The sequence below is a fragment of the Ovis aries genome, chromosome 2 (genome assembly GCF_016772045.2).
Source record: "Ovis aries strain OAR_USU_Benz2616 breed Rambouillet chromosome 2, ARS-UI_Ramb_v3.0, whole genome shotgun sequence".
In the NCBI taxonomy this organism is placed as follows: Eukaryota; Metazoa; Chordata; class Mammalia; order Artiodactyla; family Bovidae; genus Ovis; species Ovis aries.
In genome coordinates, this window is record NC_056055.1 from 93434589 (window position 1) to 93443749 (window position 9161).

A 9161-nucleotide genomic window follows, 5' to 3' on the forward strand; every position below is an offset into this window, starting at 1 on the left:
AGAGTACTCAGTTAAAAATGGATTTGCTTATCACTACTCTGATCTATTATTTATCTAGTATTTGTTTTAAGTTTTAATTCCTAGAAGGAAAACTTATTTCCATCTTGTGGAAGTCCTATACTGGGAGGGATAAGAGGGGGATGAGACAGAGAAATGTAATCTTTATATTTTTTCAGTAAAGATATATTACTTAAATTTGCCAGGACAGCATAACTTGTTATTTTTCTACTAATATTGTGCTAGGTTTTAGGATGTAGTTCTAGAAAAGTAGCCTGCTTCTAAAGAAACAGTCATATTTCAAGAAATGAAACTTTCTTTCAAGAAAGAAAGAAAAGAAATCCTTTACTTTTTGTCTTCCAGTACAATTCTCATGAAAGTGAAAGTGAAGTTGCTCAGTCGTGTCTGACTCTTTGTGACCCCATGGACTGTAGCCTACAAGGCTCTTCCGTCCATGGGATTTTCCAGGCAAGAATACTGGAGTGGGTTGCCATCTCTCTCTCCAGATCTTCCCAACCCAGGGATTGAACCTGGGTCTCCTGCATTGTAGGTAGACGCTTTACCATCTGAGCCACCAGGGAAGATCTCATACATTCTTTAAATGTTAAAGGTTACCTCCTCTAATAGTTAACTTTATTAATTTTATAATTCAGTAACTAATTTATTCAATAAATATTAATTATGTTTGAACTGTTTACCAGATGGTGTATTAATTGTTGGATATATAACACTGAATAAGTTAGAAGGCCCTTAGCTTCAGAGATCCTGGCAATTGACGTGAGATACAGGGAGGTAATGACACACTGTGTGATGAGGACCAAGAGAGAAGAGCATATGGGATGCTGGGGAACAAGAGAAGCGGCATCTCACAGAACTTTTGGTGTCTTGGTTAAAGTCAAGTCAAGAGAAAAGGAGGGGAAAGAGAAGAGAAAAAGGAAAGAGAGAGGATGGAGGGAGGAAGGATGGAAGCTGGAAAAACATTTTGAGAGGCCACAGGCAATGTTGAGATGCCAAATGGAGATGGCTTTCAAAAGCCATCTTTAAATAAAACTGGACTTCTGAAAGAGATGGGAATACCAGACCACCTGACCTGCCTCTTGAGAAACCTATATGGAGGTCAGGAAGCAACAGTTAGAACTGGACATGGAACGACAGACTGGTTCCAGATCGGAAAAGGAGTCCATCAAGGCTGTATATTGTCACCCTGCTTATTTAACTTATATACAGAGTGCATCATGAGAAACACTGGACTGGATGAAGCACAAGCTGGAATCAAGATTGCCAGGAAAAATATCAATAACTTAAGATATGCAGATGACATCACACTTATAGCAGAAAGTGAAGAAGAACTAAGAGTCTCTTGATGAAAGTGAAAGAGGAGAGTGAAACATTGGCTTAAAGCTCAGCATTCAGAAAACTAAGATCATGGCATCTGGTCCCATCACTTCATGGCAAATACATGGGGAAACAATGGAAACAGTGGCTGACTTTATTTTGGGGGGCTCCAAAATCAGTGCAGATGGTGACTGCACCCATGAAATTAAGAGATGCTTGCTTCTTGGGAGGAAAGTTATGGCCAACCTAGACAGCATATTAAAAAGGAGAGACATTACTTTGCCAACAAAGGTCCAGATGCCATCAAAGGTCCAGTCAAAGCTGTGGTTTTTCCAGTGGTCATGTATGGATGTAAGAGTTGGATTATAAAGAAAGCTGAGCACTGAATAATTGATGCTTTTTAACTGTGGTGTTTGAAAAGACTCTTGAGAGTCCCTTGGACTGCAAGGAGATCCAACCTGTCCATCCTAAAGGAAATCAGTACTGAATATTCATTGGAAGGACTGATGCTGAAGTTGAAACTCCAATACTTTGGCCACCTGATGCAAAGAACTGACTCGTTGGAAAAGCCCCTGATACTGGGAAAGATTGAAGGTGGGAGGAGAAGAGGACTGCAGAGAATGAGATGGTTAGATGGCATCATCGACTCAATGGACATGAGTTTGGGTTAACTCAGGGAGTTCATGATGGACAGGGAGGCCTGGTGTGCTGTAGCCCATGGGTTCCAAAGAGTCTGACACAACTGAGCGACTGAACTCAACTGAACTGATCTCCTCTTTGAAAACCTCAGACTTCTTATCTACCTGCCTAGGATTTACTCTCTCAATATAAAGAAATATACAGCAGAAATAAAAGCTGAAAAAATAGTATAGTATGTGTGGCTGAAAAGTTACATCTTTTCCCAATGACGCTGGAAAGAACTGAAATGTTTTAGGCAGTAGAATGGCCATCTTATTTCACAATAGACTGGATATTCACACTAACTCATTTCCATAGTGTCATATTCTTCCTTTCATTACTAATTGTTTTTTTCAGATATATGACTCAATTATCTAAGAATAATTTGGGATACCATAGGCTAAGAACTATGCCTTATATTAATATTTCTTATATTTATATGCTATGTAATACTTTTAATATCAAGATGGAATTCATTTTTATAATATTCAATATTTAAAGTTCACCACACATATTCTTTACATGCTTTTAAATAAATTATAAAATTATAAAAATCATCTTTAAAATGTGTGAGGGGTCCAGTCCATGGTTATTTTGAAAATTATTTTAGCATTACTCAAGCAAAGTATTCAAAGACCACTGTTTTTCAATTGAAATTCTGAAATAGGTAGAAAAAAAAACAACAACAGAAGTTCAGATAGAAGCTGAAATTCAAGGAGGGATAAACAAAGGATAGAATGAAAGACCTAAGTAAAAATTATTTTCAAAAAAAAAATTATTTTCAGAGAAGTAGGCATTGAGAGAAAGGCAAGATATGAATGGCTAAGGAGTTACCAAGCTCTCGTATGCAAATAATTCTAGACTGTGTGGTCTCATAATATAAAAATACCCCTTTACTACTTAGAGTGTACACTGTGGTATAGCATCCAGGTGTCTCTTTGAGGATAGAGGCATTCCTCTATCCTTTCATTCCTTTCATTCATTCTTCTATCCATTCATTCCTTCACAGGCTATTCTAGGAAATTGGCTTTGTTTGAAAGTAGTTGTCCTCCCTGAGGTCATACCTTCTGTCTTCCCTGGGTTGACTTGCATCTAAGGAGTCATTAAAGCAATGATACAAATTCATGGACTCCCCTTTTCTTAACTTACACAAGTCCAGAGGTTCTTTCCAGCTGCCAAACTCCCTCTAGAAATAGTTGACCTAACTGACCTGGAATTAAGAATTAGCATTGACCTGAAAAATTCTCTCTTTGCCCAATTCTGCCTATTTAACTCTTTTGAAGATATTATTAAGGGCCCTCCTGATAAAATTTGTGCAGGCAGAGGAACCAGAGATCAAATTGCCAACATCCGCTAGATCATCAGAAAAGCAAGAGAATTTCAGAAAAACATCTATTTCTGCTTTATTGACTATGACAAAGCCTTTGACTGTGTGGATCACAATAAACTGTGGAAAATTCTGAGAGAGATGGGAATACCAGACCACCTGACCTGCCTCTTGAGAAACGTATATGCAGTTCAGGAAGCAACAGATAGAACTGGACATGGAACAACAGACTGGTTCCAAATAGGAAAGGAGTCCATCAAGGCTGTATATTGTCACCCTGCTTATTTAACTTATATGCAGAGTACATCATGAGAAACCCTGGGATGGAAGAAGCACAAGCTGGAATCAAGATTGCCGGGAGAAATATCAATAACCTCAGACATGCAGATGACACCACTCTTATGGCAGAACGTGAAGAAGAACTAAAAAGGCTCTTGATGAAAGTGAAAGAGGAGAGTGAAAAAGTTGGCTTAAAGCTCAACATTCAGGAAATGAAGATCATGACATCTGGTCCCATCACTTCATGGGAAATGGATGTGGAAACAGTGTCAGACTTTATTTTTGGGGGCTCCAAAATCACTGCAGATGGTGACTGCAGCCATGAAATTAAAAGACACTTACTCCTTGGAAGGAAATTTATGACCAACCTAGATAGCATATTCAAAAGCAGAGATTACTTTGCCAGCTACGGTCCATCTAGTCAAGGCTATGGTTTTCCAGTAGTCATGTATGGATGTGAGAGTTGGACTGTGAAGAAAGCTGAGTGCTGAAGAGTTGATGCTTTGGAACTGTGGTGTTGGAGAAGACTCTTGTGGGTCTCTTGGACTACGAGAAGATCCAATCAGTCCATCCTAAAGGAGACCAGTCCTGGGTGTTCATTGGAAGGACAGATGCTGAAGCTGAAATTCCAATACTTTGTCTACCTCATGTGAAGAGTTGATGCATTGGAAAAGACTCTGATGCTGGGAGGGATTGGGGGCAGGAGGAGAAGGGAACGACAGAGGATGAGATGTCTGGATGGCATCTCCGACTCGATGCACATGAGTTTGGGTGAACTCTGGGAGTTGGTGATGGACGGGGGGACTGGCGTTTTGTGATTCATGGTGTCACAAAGAGTCAGACGTGACTGAGCAACTGAACTGAACTGATCTGTTTCCTTGGAAGATGTGTATATGTATGCTGTCTTTCAGTCGTGTCCAACTCTTTGAGATCCATGGACTATAGCCCACCAGACTCCTCTGTGTGTGGGATTGTCCAGGCAGAAATACTAGAGAGGGTTGCCATTTCCTACCCCCAGGGATCTTCCCGACCCAGGTTTTGAATCCGAGTCTCTTGCATCTCCTGCATTGGCAGGCAGATTGTTTACCACTGAGTCACCTGGGAAGCCCTGTTTTCTTGGACCCCAGCCTAAAACATTTTGTTGGAAACTTACTAGCTTTATCAAAATTTGGTCGTAGAGGCAGCTACATCTAATTTTTAATGATCCTAAATTAATATTAAATACTAATTGTTAAATAAGCATTTAAAATACAGAAATCCTGTATTTAAACATGACAATTGCCTGTGATTTCATGTTTGAGAGAAAGCATTACCATCTTCATGGGAACCACTTGGCCGACTCAGTGGTAAAGAATCTGCCTATCAATGCAGGAAACACAAGTCCCATTCAACACGGGCTACAGGCCACAGGGTTGGAAAAGAGTTAGACATGACCTAGCGAGTAAAAAAGCAACAACAACAACAAAGTGTTACACTATGGAAAAAATATGATAAAAATAGAATTACTGCTAGCCTTAAAATGATGTAACAGTTTCAAATGTTTATTGGAGGTGACTTTGAAGACATTTTTGAATCTTAAAAAAAAAGAGATACTTGTTGGAATGTGAAATTCAAAGCAAAGTTTTCTCAAGAATCTCTTCTTCCTTGACATTCCTTAGAAAATTCTAGTCTACATGAATTTGCTTAGTATTTTACTAGAGACTAGAGACTTAAAAATTGACACCAAGTACTTTAAAAATGCAATAGAAAAAGTAGAGTAAAATCAATAATAGTGTGAGGAATGACTTGAACAGCTTGTATTTTCACAGTGGTCATCAAAAAGTAATTTTATATCCAATAATTTGTATCGATTGTTTGTGAAACTGTAATGCATTATGCCATAAGCCTGGTTGTGCAGTTATAAATATATGTATCATTTTGTTGGTCTTGATTTTCTTTTCTTTTTTTTTTCTTATTGAGTTTCGTTTTCTCTAAAACAAATCTTATTTCTTAGTATTTATTTGTAGAGGCAAGATTCAGAACCATGGCTATTAATTCAAAATAGCTTCAGCCACACAATGGACACTGTCCTCTTTGGGTAGTGAAAAACAAAAAACAAGGGTAAAATAAGTTAAACCGTATATTATTCAAGAGAAAGTACTTTTGGAATCATCTACAGTGTGATCATAAATTAAGGTGACTTCTCCAGGGGCTCATTGGGAAGATTTCATTAAAAGCCTGATTTTGCCACTTATGACAAAAAGATGCATGTGCTAGGGCATATTCAGCATAAAACCTCTCAATATATCTAGAATTTTATTCTGGATACTGAAGATATTACCTCACCAAACTTGCATTGCCCTTGGCTTCTATATTATGAGCCTAACTGAAGGGAGGCCTCCTTTTCTCTTATTCTTTTAGTCAGAACACTTTGGAGTGAAAATGCCACCGTGAAAAGAGTTAGTTAATATACTTATTAAGGTGCCTAAGCAAGATGTACCTGATGTGACTAAAAGCACTTTTTTTCCCCCTTTATAATTCTCACATGGACTTGAATTGGGATAAGTGCTGATTCTATGAGGGCTGTTTCTTGACTGCCTCAGTGGATATTTCTATTAATTTGGAAGAGATGTTGAAAAGGCCTGAATTCTCTGAAGAAGGAAAGAAGGAGCATGAGAGGGAAGGGACGGCTAAGAGAAGCAGCAGAGGAGGAGGAGCAAGAGGAAATAAGAGAGGGAAGGAGAGAAGAAGGGCAGAGGAGGAAGAAGGAGGAATTGCATCAGATGAAGATGGGAGACTGTAAGTCTATTGTGATGTTTGATTAATTTACTATAGGGTAAGTGAGAAAAAAATCTTTCCTCTATCCTTCTGTTGAGTCCATTTCTCAATTCTGGTAAGAGATGAAAGTAGATTCTATCTGGAGAACAAGAAAAGAAACTGAGCTCTGATTTACAGAAGAAGGGATAATTTTGAAGTAATAGAAGTTAACTCTACAATCTCTCAAGCTTACTCGGATGTGGCTTTTAATCAAAGCTCTAGCATTTTCTGTTTATGAGAACTTGAGCATCTTACTTAATGTCTTTGAACTTAATTTCCCTCATCTAAAAATAAAGAAAATTAGTACATGTTTGGAGTATTGAAGGTTGAAGTTTGCTGTTAAGTTTTAATTAATAAATGTATTCATTTATTCAACAAATATGTGTCAGGAATTGTCCTATGTCCCAGTTGCATAGAAGTGCACAATATGGAAGTTCTCTGACCTTAAAAAGGAAGTTAATAAGTCACAAAGACACAAATAAGATAACTTACGGAGTAAAAAAATGAAGATATGGTGAGTGGTAGATCAAAGATGATGCGGTAATTTTTCACTGCTTTCGATAGGCATGTTTAGATGGATTCATCCTGAAATGGACCTTTTCTACAACATTCAGTTGGAAAGTGACTAGTGGAAGTCAGCCACTGAAAGCCTGGAGAAAAACATCTGAGGCAGAATGAACAGCAAATGCACAGGCCCTAGAGTGCAAAGCTGGATATAGAGGAAAAATGGCCAGATGTGGTCTGGGGTGAAGCTTTTAGTCATCACACAGTAACTATAGAAGTGTCATGTTACTCATTGAAATTCTGTTGCTATTATAACTGTAGAGGATACTTGAATTAATGTGAGCAGGATATTACTGTATTTAGTAGTGAGTGGTTTAATGAAGAAATTGCTAAACTGGCAGTCTATGGGCTTCCCTGGCGGCTCAGAGGGTAAAGCGTCTGCCTGCAATGCAGGAGACCCGGGTTCGATCCCTGAGTCAGGAAGATCCCCTGGAGAAGGAAATGGCAACCCATTCCAGTATTCTTGCCTGGGGAATCCCATGGACGGAGGAGCCTGGTGGGCTATAGTCCACGGGGTTGCAAAGAGTCGGACACGACTAAGTGAGCAACTTCATCCAGTTTTAATTCACAGACTTAACTATCTTTGGAAACACAGCCTGTTTTGTGAGTGAACATTATTGATAAATTTAACTTCAGTTTCTTGGCCAGATGAATAAATTGAGAGAGAATGGCAATTAAATGGATCTTCTTACTCACAGAAGTTTACAACTTTGAAGGTGGAGCCCTATTAGTAAATAGCCCTAATAGAACCTATTACTTCTATTAGATATAGTTATTACCGATCAGTTTTAAGGATTTCAAGGAATCAGTTGCAATTCATAAGACTTCTTTCTTCCTCCCACCCCTCCAAGCATAGTTTTCACAGAACTGGATTAAATATATTGATTCATTCCTTCTAGGCATGTGCCATACTTGTTTTATACTCAAGTTCTGATTTAAAGCAGTAATGTACCTTTTATTATATATAATTTTGAGATGCTTCTGATTGAAAGTCAAATCTATTATATAAAATGATTTTAAAAATCCTAAATAAATGGCAAATGGCTTTAACATCACAGTTTCTGAAGTTCTAAGATGTTGCACCTTTACGTGCATTGTTACTGTAAGTCTCCCAGTGAGCTTTATCATTGTGGTAATTCTGAGATCCTGCTTTCAAGAAAGGTCCAGGACCCAGTTTTAACTTTGGAAATACCATTTGTTTCCTTCAGAAGTCTGCAGCAGATTTGTGATGTCTCAGTCAAGAAGCACAGTAGCCTCAGGTCCATGCATGTCATCATTAAACAGGAGACAGAGCAGGGCTGTATCATTCGGTATCCTCATACTGCTATTATGTTTATTTAAGCAACAAATCTATTAGGGATCAAATTTCATGTTTAAGTGTAATGCACAAAGCATAACAGGAACAGAGAACAGCCACTTCTTAAACATACATTGGCACCTTGCTTCTAACTTAACTTTCATTTGTACTTAAATTTGTACTCTCTCTCTTTTTTTTCTCCCTTGCTTGCACTTAGATTTAGCCGTAAATCTTTTTCAGCTCTTACAAAATTCATTATTTGGGCTAAGATAAAAATTTAATTTATGCTTTTATTGTCCACTAATTCTTTGAATGATCTTAGTCTATCAGTGTAAAACATTTCTAATTATCATAAGGCCTCAAACTTCCCTGGAATTTTATTATCTTCTCTGAGAAATATCATAAGCATTATGTATTATCTTTTTTTTTAAAAAAATACTACTTGTGCCTATTTCAATCAATCGACTAATAGTAGCCAAATATTGTTTTAACAGAGCGAGTATCATCTGAACAGGTTAAATATCAAACAGATAAAAGTGAAAGTGAAAGAGAAGTCGCTCAGTCGTGTCCGACTCTTTGCAACCCCATGGACTGGTAGCCTACCAGGCTCCTCCCTCCATGGGATTCTCCAGGCAAGAGTACTGGAGTGGGTTGCCATTTCCTTCTCCAGGGGATCTTCCCGACCCAGGGATTGAACCCGGGTCTCCTGAATTCCAGGCAGATGCTTTAACCTCTGAGTGACCAGGGAAGCCCAAAGTAACTGTTGCCTTGGCCAGGAATCAGACCCGGGTCAACTGCTTGGAAGGCAGCTATGCTAACCACTATACCACCAACGCCTGAGCAAACAGATAAAGGCCAACTTTAACCAAAGAGGAGAATTTCCTTTAG

At 38.4% G+C, this 9161-nt stretch overlaps 1 non-coding gene across 1 annotated transcript; it reads right to left on the reverse strand.

Annotated features, from left to right (window-relative positions):
- Nucleotides 1-506: 506 nt before the first annotated feature.
- Nucleotides 507-578, reverse strand: TRNAC-ACA (transfer RNA cysteine (anticodon ACA)). Its single transcript has one exon. It is a non-coding gene; the product is annotated as a tRNA-Cys (tRNA).
- Between the last annotated feature and the right edge of the window lie 8583 nt (nt 579-9161).